Genomic DNA, 19,066 nt, shown 5'->3' on the forward strand with positions numbered 1-19,066 from the left:
GTCCATCAACAGCTCACGCACAGTTCAGGCAGTGCAGCTATTTAAACTATTTAATGGTCTCTGACATGGCTATCTCAAGCGTATGCCCTGCAACGCCATTCGCATCTTCATATCATCCTCATCCGCCCGAGAGCCCCCTGACCCTGCCCTGGCAGCCAACTCAAAACCCACTGCTTCAGGTGGCTAACGTCAATAGACGGTCAGCACTCGCTTTCTCTCCTGGAAAGACTGGAATTGTTGTTTTTATGGTCTGATTTAGAGGATAACAAAGATTAACCAGAAGAGATGTAGCGAGAGAATATCATAATCACCCCAACGTAATTACTGAGCAAATGCTGTTATCCTGCTGGTTCACTTACCAACAGCCCACTTCTCCAGTGCAGGCGTACCTCCTGAACCTGGCAGGGACCCAAAAGCCGTGCCAGCTTTCTTCTACACAACACAGCGCGGCAGAAAGCAACAGAGCGTTGGACTGCAAAAGCAGCTGTATCTTTACTGCACATCCCAGTGCAATTACAAAAAAGATTGAAATATTTGCTCTTATACAGCAAAACTAAACACTTCACAAACCAAGCCTGATTTTTTTCAGATGTATTCACACGTATTTTTCTGTAACTTGAATCACCTGTCTCCAGATCATAGATTATTTGTCCCCCAGTGTTATAATTATGCATGATAGGGTCAGCTTGTATGGATGGCATACCCTGCAACCATCCCTGCTGTCTTTCCCATCACTCCTCCTCATTTTCTTTTGTCACCATCCTGTTTGAAAAGCCTTCAGAGCGCCTTGTAGACAAAAGACTCGTTTACCTCTTGCAAGAAGAGGTAAATACCTTCCCTACTGCATCTGCTTTCCTTGCCTCGAATAGCTCTACTCATCAGAAACAGGTTCCCTACCAAAACCGTCCAGGTATGAGCCGGCGTACTGAAAGAATGGCAGTAGGAATGAAGAAGCATGGAGGAGAGAGACTGAGGGGGAAAAGACAAGTCTATACAGCGTTATAGGTTGTAAAGGTTTAAGATCTGCCAACCAACCAGATCATGCTGCTGACTGACAGATACTCTACTAATCAGCAGCTGGCATAAGAGTCACTCAGTGTAGCTTTGTTTCCTGCATTTTATTTGCCAGAGTAACCACATTAACATGGGTCAATAGTTACAACACCTATAATGTCTAGCACATAAACCATCATCTAACTGTCTGACTTGCTTATTACCATCTGTCACTTGAAGAGCTCTTACTTGAACTCTGCTGCTGTCGGTTCCTCATAAAGACTAATTTTTATAATTAGATTTTTAAATAGCATGAAAAAATAAGGTTCATGCAGGATTTTTGGTTCAGTGATGGTACACAAGAGGGTGGTACTATTGCTAGCTATTTTAGTATATTAAATACAATCCATTTAATGACCGAAAATAAAGTTAAGATCAGAAAATCAGCTATGATAACAGCTTTCAACAAAATGCTGATCACTTGTGTTATATTTGCATCTCCGTGCATCACAGTCCATGTAATACTTGAAACCAAATACACAAACAAAATAAATAACAGCATGCACTTAAACATGCTTACAGAATTACGGGACTTTGAAAAATGACATGGTATTCTGCTAGAAGCTATAAAAAATCCCAGCTGTTTGATACTGTGGAGGAAATATATTGGTTTTACATTTTATAATTTCAAACCCTGTTGTCAACAGGCAACTTATGTTACTTTATATTCCACTCATCACAGCCCACCATAATTCCTCCTGGCACTGCCAAGTAAAATATATCCCTCTGTGCTGACACTACTTATTGTTTTTTGTCTCCTATAAATGATTTGTGGCTATGTTTTGAATTTTGGTAAGAGTATTTCCAGAAGCTTTTAAAAGAAACAGTACATTCAGCAGAGCAGACATACCAATATTTTAAGAAACAGGAGAAAATCTCTGGTTCATTCTATGTGCCTACTGCGTTTTCCTCCTGCTCCTTCTCGCCAGAGCCCCCCTTGCCCCTCTTTGGTGTTCAGACTCATCAAGTAGTCATGGAATCTATTAAACTACTCGCTGCAGGCTACACGGGCATGTTAATGCTGCTTACTCCAGCCCATATGTCATATATTAAAATGAATCGAGAATCACTTTTTCTATTTCTGTATAATGAAGTATTGGTTAGGCACACCTATGTCCCATTTGGAGGGGGGGAGGGAAATACAGTGAAAAACAGAAGAGTCAAAAGAGCTGACTCTTTCATCCTGGTACCTCAAGCTAATTAAGAGAGTCCATTAGCAGGTTCTAGTCTTAATCATTTTCAAACACCTTATTCACTAAAGCATTCATCTTGAATTTCAGACCTAGCTCAGGTTTTGCAAAGCTTGCAGTTAGAAGAAATATCTTTTTACTTACCAACTAGGTCCATGTGATTCAAAGCCCAGAATACCATTTTTTTTCCAGTGACTTTTCAGACTGGGGCACTTTTAAAATGCGTTTTTGCCCAAACACTAACGTTTCCCAGCTTTTGTGCTTCCTGTGATGGAGTGTAAGCATAGCATTCATTGCGCGCACTGCCTGCAATAAAAGAGGCTTGCACATATTTTATAAACTTTTCCATGCCACAATTTTAGGTCACAGCAAAAACAAAGCAAACTTCTTCAGATAGCCCATTAGTTTTAGTCTCCTTGATTTTAATACATGACATAATGGAGACTGGACAATTGGTTGATTTAAGCCCCATTACTACTCATATAATTAGAGGAATATTTATGGAACTAATTTTTCAATGTTCACAGCAGGTTTCACTACTTAATTGAAAAAAGAAAAAAAGCATTAGCCCCACAACGGACAAATTCAAGCAACTATTTTACCAACAACACTAGACACATTATCAGTGTCATGATCTTTGGCCTTTGATACTTTCAAGAGTTGTCCCTAGGGAAATCTTCTACAGGAATGTTAATCTGTTGCTTCTCTGACCTTCTACACATGTACCACATTATTATTACAACCCGCATGCTTCCCTTTTCATGCTGTCATTCTGACAATGGAGCCAATGGGCAATTCATCTCTAGACTAGATAGTTGGAACAAAGTGTGTCCCAGTAAATGCAATCAGATTGGAAATGGGTATTTTTTTAAATTGCAGTAAGATTTCCTTTCTGCAAGAGGCCCAGATTTCTAATTATATACCACGCTAGGTAATAAGCGGGTGGCAAATATACAACAATGGCTCAGAGATGATTCATGGAATGATCACAGTTCCTGCATTTCTTTCAAGCCTTTCACAGCCCACTCTTGAAACACAAATTTCCCTCTGAACGGAATCTGGGAAGATTTATTACCTGAGTTTGCTTCGTCCTCATCATAGCTCTTTCATTTGCCAGATGTTTGTTTCATCCCCCAAATCGTCACAAACTTAGCAGGACTGCCATTGTCTCAATGGTGCTTAAAATAATAAGAATAAATAATAATAATAAATAATAATAAAAGGTTTACCACGTGGATTGTAAAAAGAAGGGCTTGCTGAGGATTGGAAGCTGCTGTTGCTTCACACTTACAGTGAACAACATGCTCATCAGAGCTGCCTCATGATGACTCCATATACAGGACCGTGCATTTCCCCTTTCAAAGGCAGCGGCTAAGTGAAAGGTACGGCTTGTCCTTCATCCTCATCAACCTGCAGGGGAGGAGTGGCAGAGCTCCCTTCGTCGTTTTGAAAGCCCCTCTCAAAGCCAGCGCTCTCCTTGAATTTTTTTCCCCCATGCCTACCAGCTGCTGCATCAGCCAGTAAGCAGGCTAGCTTAAATGAGCTACAGTAAAGGTGGCGAATGTTGTGGAAGATCCAAATATTTTGTGTTTGGATTCAACCTCACTGAAAATAGCAGGGTGAATTTTTTCTTGAGAACAGTTTTCCCCCTTTCCCTTTTCCCTTCCATCCATTCTCTCAACATTTGAAATAAATCAGTCTTTATTAATCTTATCCAGAGTCCTTGGAACTTAAGGGTCTGATGCCAACAATTAAATTTCAGAATGATTCTTCCAGCTTTTGTTATTGTTTGCTTTACAAAGGAGAAAAGAGAGGCCAAACTTCAGAATATAAGCAAAGACGACAAGGATATGTTTGTCTCCTTGTACCTCTCATTTATTTTATTCTTCTTGCTATACTTCTGTCTTCTACACCTTTAGGTACACACAGTCAACCTCTAGCACTTTAGACTGACTCAGAAGAATTCAATGATGAGGAAAAACTAAAAAGGAAATATACACATATCAACGTACTGTGAATGCACTCGTCACTTGTTGATATGTGGGTGTGAGTGCAACCACGTAAAAAGAAAGCAAATCTAGAAAGATAAAAATACATAGATCAAGATGGACAGTTGTATTAAATCAGATTCATCCTTTAACCTGGCTCAGAGAAGAGCTATGTCCTAAAAGATAGCTGATGCTGCAGTGCTTAAATGCCAGCTGTCTTGCTGCCTAGCTGAATTCTCACCCCTAAGACGCACACCCAGGTATCTGCTAGGACTACGTAAAGCACAGGAAAGCTAAGTACCTGAAAAGGGGTCCTCAGAAAAGCTAGAGGGAAATAGCTAGTGCAAAACATAGAGTGAAGCAGCTGATGGGGCCGGACAGGAATTCCTCTCTCGCCTTTGCTGTGAAACCTCTCCAGGAGTTGGGCGCCTGAGCCTGATTTCCCTGACTAAAAAGCCAGAGAGACAAAGATGTTGTTGGCACCTAAAGCATGGTCTTACATCCTAAGAAACAGCTCTGGGAAACAAGCTCAAAATCATTTTGGAAGGTAAAGTCATGCTTTCAACTCTTAACTCCTTGTACTATTTTTCAGCCTTCTTAGGAAGTAGGTGTCCAATTACATTCATATGTTAGCCATAAAACAAAAATTGATGGTAACAGACTGGCAGTGAGTTAGTATCATGTCATACACTTAGTGATTTGGCTTATACACATTAGCAAGACATCCTGAGGAAACTCGGTCAGCCTTAGGCTTATGGAGTCAGCTTATGCCCTATTATAGCAAATAGACAAACACAGCCTCCCTAGGTATCAAGCCAACACCTCTGAGTAGAGGCCTTGGAGAAAGAAGGAAAAAAAAAAAAGGAGGATTTCTTAATAACAAAGTGTCATTTCCCAGATACTTTCAACTCAAGCACAACAGTCTGAAAACATGTTTAAAAGCATACGCAAATTCCATAGTTTGTTTTAACTTTGAGTTCTAGCTGTCTGATACAATTTCATTCTGCTTTAAACCTAAGAGAGGTTTGGTCCTCAAAGTTATACAAGCATTTTTGGCAACTGACATGACATTTTTCTATTGCATATTTAGATTACATTGAGCAGACTTGTTTTGGAACTGTCACTACACAGGAAAATAACCAGGATAAAGTTCATGCCTTGATTTCCTACAGTGACACACACATTAAAAATAACTTACTTTCTTTTTGCTCTTCCCCCCTCCCCCCAAGAGAAGCTAAGATGTTTTATAAGTCAAAACCAAAATGCCCTTTTGAGGCCTTTATTTTGAGATCATAGTGATGAAGAAAAAAGGTTTCTTAAGAAAGAGCATGGAGGATTAAAGGGCAGCAGATAACAGAGTTCAAATTATATAGCAATGGTGAGAAAAAGGTGCTGCAGAAGAATGACAAGAATACTGGGCTTTCGTCTTTCTTTCAAAAGAAAACTTCAAATGAATGTACCTTTATCATAGCTTTAATATATTTGAATGATATATTAAATTATTTAGGATGCAATCTTAAGTTTAGGGGCCTGAACATGTAAAATGACATTTCAGCACTTTTGAAAATTTCTCTAACCTTCCTTTTAGTGAAGGTGATAGGAAACTTTTGCTAAACAGCCAAAGATGTATGTTATACAGCCAGTATAAAATGTGTGGCAAATTTCTGAATCAGCATACTCATTGATTTAGGGGTGAAATCTTGTTGCCTCAGTTGGCCTGCAATAGTAATTTAAATAAGGAGGATTGTTTAAATAATGTTACGTGAACCTAAATCAAACCCCAGTAACCATTTATTTTCTTTTTCTCTACTGATAACATTAGAAATTCAAAGTAGCTCTGGAAAATGATGATAGGTAATGGAAAATGGAAATTGAGTAAAAAAGGGGTGCATATCAAGGTAAAGCTTTTTAGAAATGTATTTGAAAGGAGGGGGTTTTAAAGCTGCTAGCCTTCTAGGTCAACAATGACGGATCATTGAAACAGAAAGGGAAATTAGGAATAAAGTCTTTCCTGTTCATAACCCGCATTTTTACTCTAAAAGATAAGGAAATTTCGAAGCACAAAACACAGGACAGATTAAGGGAATCTTGCTTTGAAAAACATTTACATTGCAGGGCAGAAAATTACTGAGGAATTTGAGAAACTGAAGTTATCTGAAGTTTCAGAAGAGGACAGCGTTATACAGTGGGGACACTGGGCAAGGACACACGATGTGCTGCATCCATAGAAACGGTGACTGTTTACAGAAACTGAAAAGTCATTAACCAGGGACCTCTCTGTGAAACCGGAGCAAAGGGTGTCATAGAAACTATAGATCCCTGCACTAAAGCTCTGTGCTCTGAAAAAAATGGACTGAGACTCTAATTAAGGATAAAACACTACATGACCAGAATAAAACCAGCTCTGTAAGGTCAAATGAGCACAGTCTAAAAGTGAAACCATGTCCCTCAAACCTGCTAGAGTTCTTTTCAGATAAGTTGTTTGTGTTTTAAAGGAGTTGACAGCAGTAACCCCATGGATACAATTTATTTACTTACTATTCTTATTTTCTTAAGGCATTTGAAAAGTCTCTCTAAAATAGGCCAACAAGTAACGTAACAACAAGGAAAGGGACAATGTAACACTGTGCATAGAGAACTAGAGAAGGAAAGAAAGATATAATGAATGAGCCACATCCACCTTAAGTTTCTAGACATACATAGGATTTCCAGTCTCATCTGTGATAGACAATGAATACAAATGAACAAGGATGGGGTTACTGCAAAGAGCAATATTGCCACGTTTTCAAAGAATTGTGAATCAAGGCACATAAAGTCTGAGTTTTTTTAACACTATGAAATGTGTTTATTTAACTTCTGGTACTAAAACCTTTAAAATTCATCCTTCCAGGCTCTTGTCCACCTTTATGAAAGCTAGAAACACATTTTTAAGACAAGTAAAATACTGGAAGGATGAGGCTGAGAGCCAGACCACACGAGCCCAAGGCCCGAAGCTTTCAGAACTGCAAGCCATGGGAACAGCTCTGCCCGGGAAAGCCAGGGCCCCCGATGCCGTGACTCCCCGGTGGGTGCCGCGCACCAAGTTTCAATGCAGTTATGTGCATGCAGCTCCCTGGGCCAGAAGAGAGCTGCAGCCACCCTTGAGACCTCCCAGCTGCCTTTCTGCCCCACAGCCAGAGGCGGCAATACTAGGATATAGAAACACGTACCACAAAACTGGACAGGACCAGACGACGGTAGTGAGGAGCATGAGAGGTACAGCCCTGCAACACCAGTTAGTTGGGGAGAGAGACGAGAGTCGAAAAGGGAACTGTACTGCAGACACCAGAAGGTGAGGTACCCCGTGGCAGTCACGTGAGTTTCCCACCCAGGACCGGGCTCCGGAAGGGAGTACCCCTGCTCTCAGCCCTGTTCAGCCCTTGCTCTCTTGGCTGAGGTTGCAGGAAGGCTGCTCCTGGGCGGTAGCAGAGCGCAGGGAGAGGCAAACATAACGCTCGTTTTTCCTCCCAGCTCTCCAGCAACACACTGAAGAGAGGAGGAAAGAGTGGCAGTGGCCAGACTCACCTCGGTTACAAGCCAGAGCATATAGCTACAGTAGGAAGGAAAGAGATGTCTTTAAGCCCCCTACATCACCAGGCTGGAGGACAGGCATTCTCCGAGTCTGACGGGAATTGCACCCCGGCTCCTGCAGGAGCAAAGCTGTACCTCGTACACAGCAGGTGCCCTTTCAGCCCAGCCGGTTTGCCTTGCAGTTTCGACGTTAGAAACTCACATCTAAGAGAACCTGTTTCACCTAGATGAAAAACTGATGGAGGAATTCAGATGTGTTTACTGCACATAAAGGTCTGTTCCTTCATCATAGGAAGAAAACAACAACATGTGTTTCATTGCTCAGTAATCCCAGTATATGCATCTAGTGAACTCTGTGCCAGAGCAGCCCTCGCTCTCCGCCTGCACACAGGGCCTTCTCCTGTCCCTCTGCTTTAATACGTACAGAAACCAATACCCATCCAGCCTTTGCTGCTTTGACCTGCCGAGTGCCTTGGGCTGTTCCTCCATTGTCTGTAGCTGTCTCTACTAAATAAAAGATATTTAACTGGGCCTTCCGTGGAGACTACGCTTACCTCTGTCACTGGCTTCAATCTGGCATGGGGAAGGAGTTCCTGAAGAAGGGCACCAGGGCTGTACAGACTGCTGCCAGACAGTCCCCAGTGTATTACCTAAGGGAAATATATAGCGCCTTTCCGGTGGCTTGCTACTTTTCTTGTGATACACCAGAGGACGATTTTGCTGTTATTTCCATTTAAACCATTCACGATATTTCTGCTTAACTATTGGGATAGTTATCCACTACCGTATATAACCATACCATCCCAACTGTCAAATTGAGTGCAATACATTTCCTGCCTGATGCCTGTGCTGATCCAGTCCTTCTACGACTCTGGCTGCTTTAATACCGCTGTGCAGTTTTTATATTTCCACTGTGCACATCTTGTTCTTGGAAGAACTGGCATTTATTTTTGTCCCTGAAAAAGGTCATTGTGTAGCTTCTGAATCACTGGAATAAAGAGAAATTAAAGCGTTTTTCCCATAGCACAGATGGTAATGTCCCAAAACTGATTACAGTATATTATCTATTAAATAAAGGCATTTCATAAAATGTGATGCCTGACAACTATTCATAAAGTTTAAGTCTTGCAATTTTTGTATTTGAAAGAGGACTATTTGTTAACTATCTAAAAAAGATGACATTTCTTATATACTTGCAGGGAGAACTCTAAAACTACTTTTATTCCTGGAGGATTTGACAAGTTTTATTTTCCAAGTCTTTTTTTTTTTTTCTTTTTTTTTTTTAATATCAGAAAGCAAAAATAAGATACCAAGTACTAATGGTTTTGAGATACAAATATGCTGGAATCAAAGTACATTTATGTCACATTTCAAAGTAAAACTTTCAGACAGATATCGACATCAGTTCAAACAAATACCAGAAGTGATTGTGTGGCACCCAGTCTTAAAACACACTTGTCAGAAGACAAGCAGCAGAAAACAAACACAGTATAAAATGGTGATGAGATGAAAGCAAAAACACAGCAGCAACATTTCAAGGAAAAAAAAAATCAACAGAAGGAGGAAAAACTGGTCATTTTCATAATGTACAATTATGGGAGTTATTCCATAATATATTTTGCATTTTAATGAATTCAACATGATTATTTTTAGTTCATGGTCCAAAAAAGTGAATGTAATTATTCACTGATTGGAAGTGAAATAAATGCTTACCAGTTTCCCTGGGACAAACCTTTTGAGGCAGATCTCACTTCCAGCGACACTAGAAGAAACTTTGCATTTTGCTTCAAAAGTAAGAGATTTTGCTCTTCCTGCTAGTAGTCGTATTCTGAGGCAGGCACTCTTTTTCAGGTGCTGGAGGGATGTACTTTATTACTCTGTATCCCATATCTGTGTTTTTACATTGCTCTTCACCTCCATCTGAAGCACTGCCTTTTTATCTGCTGGCTGTATCTCTGATCTGGGGCTCTTCTAGAGCTACTGAAGCAATCACTACATGGGATTTTTAAATTGATCTGTTTAAACTTGTGGAAATCTCTGCATAGACATATTTCGCTCAAGGATGGTTTACTTCAGCATCGGTTAAGCTAATGCCAAATATTGGCTTAAATAAAATTACAACTTTAGAGTAAGTAATACAAGCAAATTACCTTCCCACATTATCTCCAAGGACACTGTCTTTGAGCCACATTCCTGCTTACAGTGACAACAATACATATCCTGTATTGTCACAGCTATAACCTGTAGCTCAGATAACCCACAACCCATTGTAGATACTGTCCTTGAAAGTAAGTCCTCAGATAATCCACATAAAATCAAAGGCAAAGAAAACTAATAGGTTAAAAGGAGGTTTGGGGTAAATTTATCTTTGAATTGTCCACACACATCTTGCACTTCTGAGTAGAAGGTTGGGGTGCAGGGGGGTGTTTTGGTTTGGTTGGTTGGGGGGTTTCCACCTGTTTTTTGGGGGAGTCTTTGCTTATTTGGGCATTTTTGTTTGTTTTGTATATATCAACTGTACTCTACATGCATAAGAACACAGTCTTATTTCAGTGCACACCACCACTGCTTCAAGTCGACTCTTCGCAGGTACTAGCCACCATGTGAGCATTAGTTAGCCACAGACTAACAAAATGGGGCATATGCTCACTGGAGTCTTGTTCAAGAAGAATCAAAAGTATATCCACAAGTCAGGAGTGAGGGGAAACTTATCTTACATAGAATAATTTAGGTTGGAAGAGATGTCTGGAGGTTACCTGGTCCAGCTTCACAACCAAAGCAGAGCCACCTGAAATCAGGTTGCTCAGGCTTTTGTCCAGTCAAATTTTGAATACCTTTAAGGATGGAGACACCGCATCTCTGGGCAACCTGTGCCAGTGTTTGAATACCCTCATGGTATTTTTTTTGTAATACCTAACTGGAATTTCCCTTGCTGTAACATACGACTGTTGCTTCCAGTCCTATCTTTGTACACCTCTGAGAATAGTCTGGCTCTGTCTTTTCTATAAACTGCCATGAGATAGTTGAAGACAGCAATAAGATTCTCCCCTGAGCCCTCTCCTCTGTGAATTTTCTGCTGTGTGGAAGCAGTGGCTAACAAAACGGCAGAATCCATTTTAAGAAGAAATTGGGCAGGAATAAGAAAGAAGGCAAATAAAAGAGAAAAATGCAGGAAGGAAGGATGGCAGGAGACGGTAGGGTAGAGCAGACAGCAGAGAAATAGTTTTATATCAGAAAAGTAGGCATCTGAGGAAGCAGTTGCAAATAAATATATCAGTTGGCAGAAAGTCATCCGAGGGCTGGCACTCAATGGCGAATAGGGAAAGCACACATAGTATGTGACCTTCTAGGCAGTACACAAACCACTCACATTTCACAGGAGCTCTTGAGGTTTTGAGAGTCGTTTAGCAGTGAACATGTGACAGGTACTGCTGGAGGATTTCAGTGTCCCACACATGGATTTGAAACCTTCTGTCCCCAACACATAGGAAAGCACAGTTGAAGTAGGGTTACCTTTTCAGTTTCTCCTGAAAGGAATAATATTTGGGCATCTCAAAATCACTTACAGACCCAACTGAACATACGGCAAATGGAGACAGTCAGAAAAACTGCTTCAAAATCATGCTGTTACTCCAAACCAGATTGCTAAAGCAGATCCATCCTGAACAGGAACTAAGCATCTACGAAAAAATATAAGCTGTGGGTTCAACAAAATTTGAAACATGTCCATTAAATGCAAATGGTAAGCAGATATCAATGACCCTGCTCTACCCCATTCAGCTTTCATGAGGCCACTGAGACTGCAAGTGGGAAGAAGAAATAAATCTTCTGAAAAAGATGCTCATCGATTCAACATAGCTACATACTAAGCTCCTGGTCTCAGTCTCATGCACAGACTACTGGACCACACATCATCTTCACAATCTATTATTTTTATCCCTGTATATGGTTTGCTGAGGAACAAGACAAATCCAAACTATTTAGACGCTAACGTGAAATTAGTGGGAAGAAAGAAAATTGTAGTTGTCACTACTAGCACCATCCTTTCTTTTAATCTCATAGCCAACAGCTGAAAAACAAGGTATTAGATCTCTATTCATTATTGTTTCACTGATGAAAGTGCATGTTGTGATAAACTTAATTTTTCCTAAGTGAGATATCTTTCATCCAAAAAACATACTATGACTACTGCAGGCGTGATCTCCAACTCCGAGAAGTGACACTCGCACCATGTCAGACTTTTGTAGCCACATAACTCTAAAATAGATAGCTATTTCTTTCAAATGTTTTCTTCTGTAAATGCTGTTGTTTAAACTGTTAAATGATAATTGCTTATAAGTGGATGATATTCTGCATGAACAGTCCCCTGTATCAGTACAAAAACTCTTCTTAAAGCATTTCAAAAGCACATACTCTTTCATTTATGGGTTTAGATTTTCTTCAAAGAGAACCATCTTATTACCTTAAGTCAGAACATTCTAAAAGTGTCTCACAAAAGTATTTGATAAAGATCTACAGACAGAGTAAAGCCTTTGATATACAATAAAATAATTTTGAATCGTCCCCTCACATACAAGAGCAAGACAATGTATCTCTTTAAAGAAGCATCATCTACGTGGTATAGCATCAATACAGAGGCTTTTACCCATTTGCTACTGAGCTAAAATAATTGCAGTAAACTACAGTTGGCAAAATCAATCACCAATTACTGCAATAAAAATAATTCCGTTTCTCTTCTTAAAAAGGACGGAACAAATGTAGAATTTGATCAAGAAATGTTAATATTGTCTAAATCAAAAATGCTGTAGCTAACAATAGGAACATGGTATTAATATGCCACTTGTGATCTCAGAAGGATTAATAAAAAACACAGTTTACATGAAGCTTTTTGTCAAATGGAGTTTTTATACTTGTCTTCACTGACTAGCAGATGGCTGACAGAAGACCTGGGATAAAAATATTAAGAACTGAGCAGCAGATCAGAGAGGAAGTATTTTTGCTCACTCAAACATGGCCTGGAAGGCCACCTGTATTCTTCCAGTGGTATAAAGGATACCTGTACCTCAAGTATTGCTTTATTATATCAATATAAAAGACAAACGTTTGACAAACATTTTTTACTTCCAGGTTTCTCATATATTTTTTTTTCATAAGTCTCTGCTCAGTTGCTCTTTCTCGATGTAATCTTCTATAATCAGCCCAGTTACTGATCTATACTTTTTCTAGTGACATTTTCTTCAGTAAAATACACTATTTTCAAGTCAATTTAGTTATTTGAAACTTCAGATTGTTTTCACTGTTAGGCTAGCCTGAAAACTGCTTGGAGGTTACAAATCAACATCCAATACAGAATACTATATCAAATTTCAAATGTTCTTTTTTCTGAGTAGTCATCTTCGCAAACTACCCTCTGCAGCACAGGGTTTGCCCCAAACAATACTTCCAGTGAATACCTGAGTGCACCAAATTCAAGCACGTGCTATTGCAAACAGTGATGCCAATAAAACAAGAATGATGAAGTGCTCACAGACAGAAGACATGCAGTTAAGTGCACAGTCTAACCACATTCCTGTTGATTTGTAACAAATACCTGAAGATTGCCTTTTCCACTTATTTCAGCTTGACTTTTTAATTTGTCTCCGGTCTCCTTTCTGCCTCTCTGTCTCTCTCTTTCTCATTTTCGTCCCGTCCTTGCATTGTGCTGACCAGGCACTGTGCTCTCTTCCATGTGTGATGCCAACAGAGCAATATTGATTAGAGCCATTGATTATGGTGGATGTTGACTAGAATCCCAATGCAGCATCACTCCTAAACTGCACAAACAGGAGGAGAAAGACAGCCAAGCTGGAGGACAAAAGAACCAAATCTCTGTGTTCACAGGTAACTGCACAAGCTTAAAGAACACATCTGTGCCTAAAATCCTCACCATTTGGACATTAGCTCATTTCTTCAGGTTAAACTCTGTGCTGCCTCGGATCAATATAAACACAATGAATGACAGGTTCATAAATTAGCTCAGGCATCTCCTCCAAAAATCTCACAGGGCAGTGACCATTAAAGCTAGGTTTCCTGCGACATTCTTTTAAAGGATATTGTGTGGTCTTTGAGGTTAATATTGATTGCAACATGGACATTATTTTTTGAGCTTGACGAGGTGCAGGAGGGAAATTGCTTTTTCACAGTCACTTTTAGGGGGAACTGTGGAAGATGCAAGGACCTCCAAAGTTTTCAGCTCTCCACCTTTTGTCAGCTCTTCCTTTTCATAAGTAATGGTATAAGGTGGTTGCCCTTCTCTTGCACCATAGCAAATGCTTTAATGATTAGATTGCACTGTCTTTCATTTGCTTTTTTCCCCCCTCCCGGTTCTGCCTAGGCCAGAATATTTAGGCTTACATCTCTTCTGGGAGCCTAAGTGATTTTGTAAAGGATGGATTTGTCTACCTGGCCACAGGTGCTGGGGAACAGTAAAAAATCTCTCAGAGTTGTTAGAGTCTTCAGAGACTTGCTACTAGAAACTGCTGAGCAGTAGCTTCACCACATCTTTTTAGGGGATCTTTAGGGACACCTCTGTAAGTCCTGTAAGAAGGGCTGCAGGCTGCAGAGTTTTCATGACCAAAAAACAACGCTGGCCCAGGACTTTGCGAGTTAAGCTAAAGCAGAGCTTCGCTCTGCTAGTGCAGCCTAGTTCAGTCCCTTATAATAAGGGATACATTCATTCCTTACCTTGGGAGAATAATTATTAATGAAGCTGGCCTTTGTACCATGAGCTACCTTAAGTTTTTAGGTGTTTTTCCCAGGATATCCTGGATAATGCTTACACGAAACCCCATTATGAGCTGTCTTATCACTGTAAGACATTATGGAAGGGGTCAGATACATGATTGAGTTGCAATAGCATGATGAATTCCCTGTCAGCTGAGCTAGTGTAATAAGCTGTGTGTTGGCTCTTAGCCCACTGCAAACGTGAGGTAATTTAAACCTCTTTTATTTAGGTTTAAGAAAATGTCTTTTACCTCACTTTGCCAACAGCTAAAAGCAAGCACACAGCCTGAACTGCAGTTCAGCTGATATGCAGCAACTTGACTATGTGTTTGAACTCATGAGAGAAGTCAATAAACAGTTTAACTGACAGTTATTACGCACAGGAAAGACGAGTTTGCTATCTGTGCATAGTAAAGAGTAGCATTTTATGTTGGTCCAGAAGATAGTGGTTTCTTTCGAGTTTCTACACTGCACAGAGAGGAATGAATCCTACTGGCCACATCCATTTAGTTGCAGAGATATGGAGTTGAGACACTTAATTCTTTGCTCCTCTCCAGCTTACCACAAGGCAATGGAAGTTGTACAGTTTGTGGAGAGTTTCTTGCTCCCTCCATGCAGTAGGGAGGGAAAAGCACACCATAATAAGTTACTATTTGCCCTAGAGCTGTACTCAAAATAAAATATTCATTAGGTTAAAAAAAACCTCACTATTTTTTTTTACAAACCAGTGTCATATAGTATCCCTGATTTATATATATTAAATCAGCAAATGAGAACTAGGTCATTACAGAGACCAATGATTCAATATAAGACAACTCTGGTTCATCTTACACTATTTTCCTGCTTCTGACTCCCTTCTCTTTCACATTTTGCTTTGCTTACACAAGAGGAAAACAATTGCTTGGTGATTCCACAGAGGGCCAATTTTCTAATTAATAGAAGGTTCCAACTTAGCTATGATGAAATTGCTGTAATGTACTAGAAACTGTTATACATGACACACTATTAAAGATGTCCTCCCTTGACCCTCCCAGAATATTTGTCATTCTGCATTGTTAACGATTAGGAAAACAAGCAAAAAAAAAAAAAAAACCCACAAAAATCTATAATAGACTTAGAAAATACCCATCAAGTTCTGCATTAAAAAATATTTTCTTGCCTAATGCTCTCCCTCCCCCTCCTTCGCTTTTCAATTAAAATCCTCAAGGCCTTCACCACCCAGCTTCACAGAGAGTATAGAAGATGCAGCACAGAAATGAAATAGAAGCACAGAAAGCAAGCCAAGCCTCCTTTGCCCAAAGAGTGTGATTCAGCAGTGGTCCAAGGCCGTGCTGAACTTCAGCTACTGAACCCCAGCCCCATTGTGAAGCATCCTGCGACTATTTCAGATGTCCATTTCACAAAGAAAGTCATGAATTGCAAATAAACTTGTACTTAAAGATTAAACCTCCTGCTCACCAGAAGTCAGAGTTCCGGCAAACAAAGAACTTCTAGACAACTAGAGGAAATCTAGATTCCTGCTGGTTTTCACCTCATTATGCTCTCTGTGGGTCTGTGCAGTTAGTTTAAATGTATATAAGGGTGGGTACAGGGCTGTTCATTTTAGCTGACTTTTGCGAACCTTTCAGTGGCGCTTTTTCATCACAAGTCTGAAAGAAGAGAATATAGAAGGATAAGAGGCAGAGAAGAATAGTGGGACAGAGGAGAAGAAATAGAGAGAAAAATCGAAAAGCAAAGTGAAGAAAGCAAAGCTCCCATAGGATGATAGACAATAATCACCACAACCTCCTGGAGAGCAGTGATGAAGGGCAGAGTTTCAGGATGCGTGACACATGATTTGGAAGAGAAGACCGAGAGAAGACTGGAAAAAAGGTGCTGAGTGAATAGAGCAAGAGCATGTGTAAAGCAGAGTAATAGTGTGTTTCCTTTAACTGTACATCTCCAATCACCTCACATAAAGAGATAAGTATCATTACTGAGATAGGAAGCGGGAACACAAGGGACAGGATAGGTGGATGAAAAAAATAAGGAGTAGATTAAGACAGACATCTGGGAATGAAAGATAAAGGAAGGATGTAGAAAATGCTTCAGGGAATGGGGAGGCATAAGAAAGTGTGTCAACAATAGAAGAAGAATAAATAAAAAAGACAGATTAGGAACCAAGCAGAAAAGAACAGGGAAGAAGAGTAAGATTAGGAGCAGAGCAAGAAAGGAAAAGTAAAACTGAGCTCTAAGTGAGCTGAAAGAGAAGGGGCAATCTCTTGGAAACTTCATAGCAGATCATTTCTTCCAGTCATTTTCTGGTCAAACTCTAGCTCCTCCTCCCTCAAAAGAAGACAATGATCTTTGAAAGGAGGAAAAAAGAGGAACCAAATTCACCTCAGTGCATGTGGAGCCCCACTGCAAGAGTTTTGCAGCTTTAACAGCTATGCAGAACTTAAGCCAGACTATATTGCCAATAGAGGATGCTGTGCTTTAAGTATGCAGAGTTTTGACAAGTGAGGCCAGATATCCACTTACACTTTGGATATAGACCTGCCCTTCCTTTTTTAGACCATGTCAGAGAACCTGGAGCACTGTTTCAGGATGCACAGCAAACTGTGAATCCCCCATGCAGAGCTCACTCCTTATGAATACACATGTGGCAGGTTCAGTGCTCTTTCACCCACAATTAGGATTTGGCACTTAGCTAACAATAAAAGAGCTGAATCTTGCTCCAAATCCACAGAGCCTTCTCAAAATAGAAGAAACCCTATTTATATGGCATGCAAAAATCCTCATATCTTGAGCTCTCTGATCTAACTGTGCAGCTCAGTTACAGTCTCAGTCAGTAGAAAAGAGTAGCGTGTTTAATTTGAGCTTGCTGAGTTCTGAAACACGCATACCCTTTCTTTCCATTGCTTTCAAAATTCTCTCCGCACTGTACTTCATTACTGTGTGCCCACAGTGGCCTTTAAAAGGAGACTAATCAATTAGTTGCTTCATCCAGTGTTTGAATTATCTCATTGTCATTATTTTTTTCCCCTTGTCTGACCATACCTTTATTCTCAATTAGGATATCGGGGGGGGGGGGGGAACACCCACCACATTTGCAAACTGGGGAAGGGAAAGTGAATCAAAGTTGCCCTTCTAAAGCAAGGAGAGAGTAAGAGCAAAGCAAGCAGTGATAAAGTACATAGGACTAACTACAGACATTTACAAGAGTTACTCCTCAGATTGCTCCATTTTCACTCACTCTTACATAACCTCCTCGATGGCTGTGGCACTGAATGACCTCGTGATTTGTTTAACCCCCCCCATCACAGCCAATAGACACAGTGTTTTTGAGGATGCTTTATTAAAATATCCTTCACTTCTAAAACTTGGCTTTGAAGTAGGACAGTGGGAAGCTGCTTGAGTGAGTGGAAGATCAAAGAAGATACTATTCCTGTGGCCAAAGTGAATGAAAACTTGTTTTTACTGTAGACTTTTTCAAGAAGTGTGACTCCTTTCTGCAGGGCAAGAGAGTGGGCAAGACTCCTTCACATTCCACCTACCACTTCCACATAAGTCAAATCTTTAACAGGCTTCGAGTCCCGATTGCCCCTGCCCCAATCAGTTCAGTTGCCATCTGCCCTAACATCATGAACCTCCTCTGCCTTTTACCAGTTACTGGTCTTTTTTCCCCTCCTCGGTTCCAAGAGCTGGGGCATTATATTTTTCCCTTATATAGAGCTAAGTTAAAGCTAATGTTTCACACAGCTGGCATGCAGTTCAAGCCATGTTATATTATTTCTTTGCAGATTATCACACTCTAGTTCCTATACCTTAGCATTACTGAAAATAAAATAAGTGGAAGACAGGATACTTTATATGTTTTCTTATTTGAGCCCATGATTCTTTTCTTAATCAAGACCTTCTATTCTCCTTCATTATACTGGTCTTGGCAGAGATAGGAATTTAATTTACATTCACTGTGCTAATGCCTGTATGGCAGTTTCCACCTCTTCTCCTCCTTCCTCTCCTCCTTCCTCTCCATACGTCCAGTGCTTGCACGTAGGAAGAGGAAAGACGGGAGATGGAAGCTCTTGGAAACACTGGCAGTTATTGCCCTTACAGCAGAGCTCCTTTACTGCAGAAGGGAAGTTGTGCACTGCCTCAGCCACTCCTGCTCTTAGATTAACACATCAGCAAAAACATACCTTCCTCGGCAGGTCAGGCTGCTGCCTGGAGCGGAGCGGCCACGGCATGAGCACGGGGTCCTGCTCTCCTCACTGCTCCTCCCGGGGCGACGAGCCCTGCAGGCCAGGGCAGACACGACTTCTTCAGTCCCAACAGCAAAATTCACCACAGCTTGTGGTCAGAGCCCCACAGGAGACCGGCAGTGAGTGTAAACTTAACTTAGATGACTATCTTAAGCTGTCTTCAGATGACTCTCTCTCACCTGCTCGTAGGAAAGTCCATGCACTGTATTTTTAATAAGGTCAGCAGGTCACATCTTCAAAGAAAGCATCAGTCCCCATC

At 40.5% G+C, this 19,066-nt stretch overlaps 1 long non-coding RNA gene across 1 annotated transcript; it reads right to left on the reverse strand.

The window, feature by feature from the left end:
• Positions 1-462: 462 nt before the first annotated feature.
• On the reverse strand, positions 463-19,046 carry LOC112992353 (uncharacterized). Its single transcript, XR_010385580.1, has 5 exons — positions 18,745-19,046; positions 13,392-13,614; positions 11,172-11,328; positions 3,319-3,421; positions 463-2,549 (listed from the first exon to the last, which is right to left on the reverse strand). It is a non-coding gene; the product is annotated as an uncharacterized LOC112992353 (long non-coding RNA).
• Positions 19,047-19,066: the final 20 nt, after the last annotated feature.

Source organism: Dromaius novaehollandiae, chromosome W, assembly GCF_036370855.1.
Source record: "Dromaius novaehollandiae isolate bDroNov1 chromosome W, bDroNov1.hap1, whole genome shotgun sequence".
Taxonomy (NCBI): Eukaryota; Metazoa; Chordata; class Aves; order Casuariiformes; family Dromaiidae; genus Dromaius; species Dromaius novaehollandiae.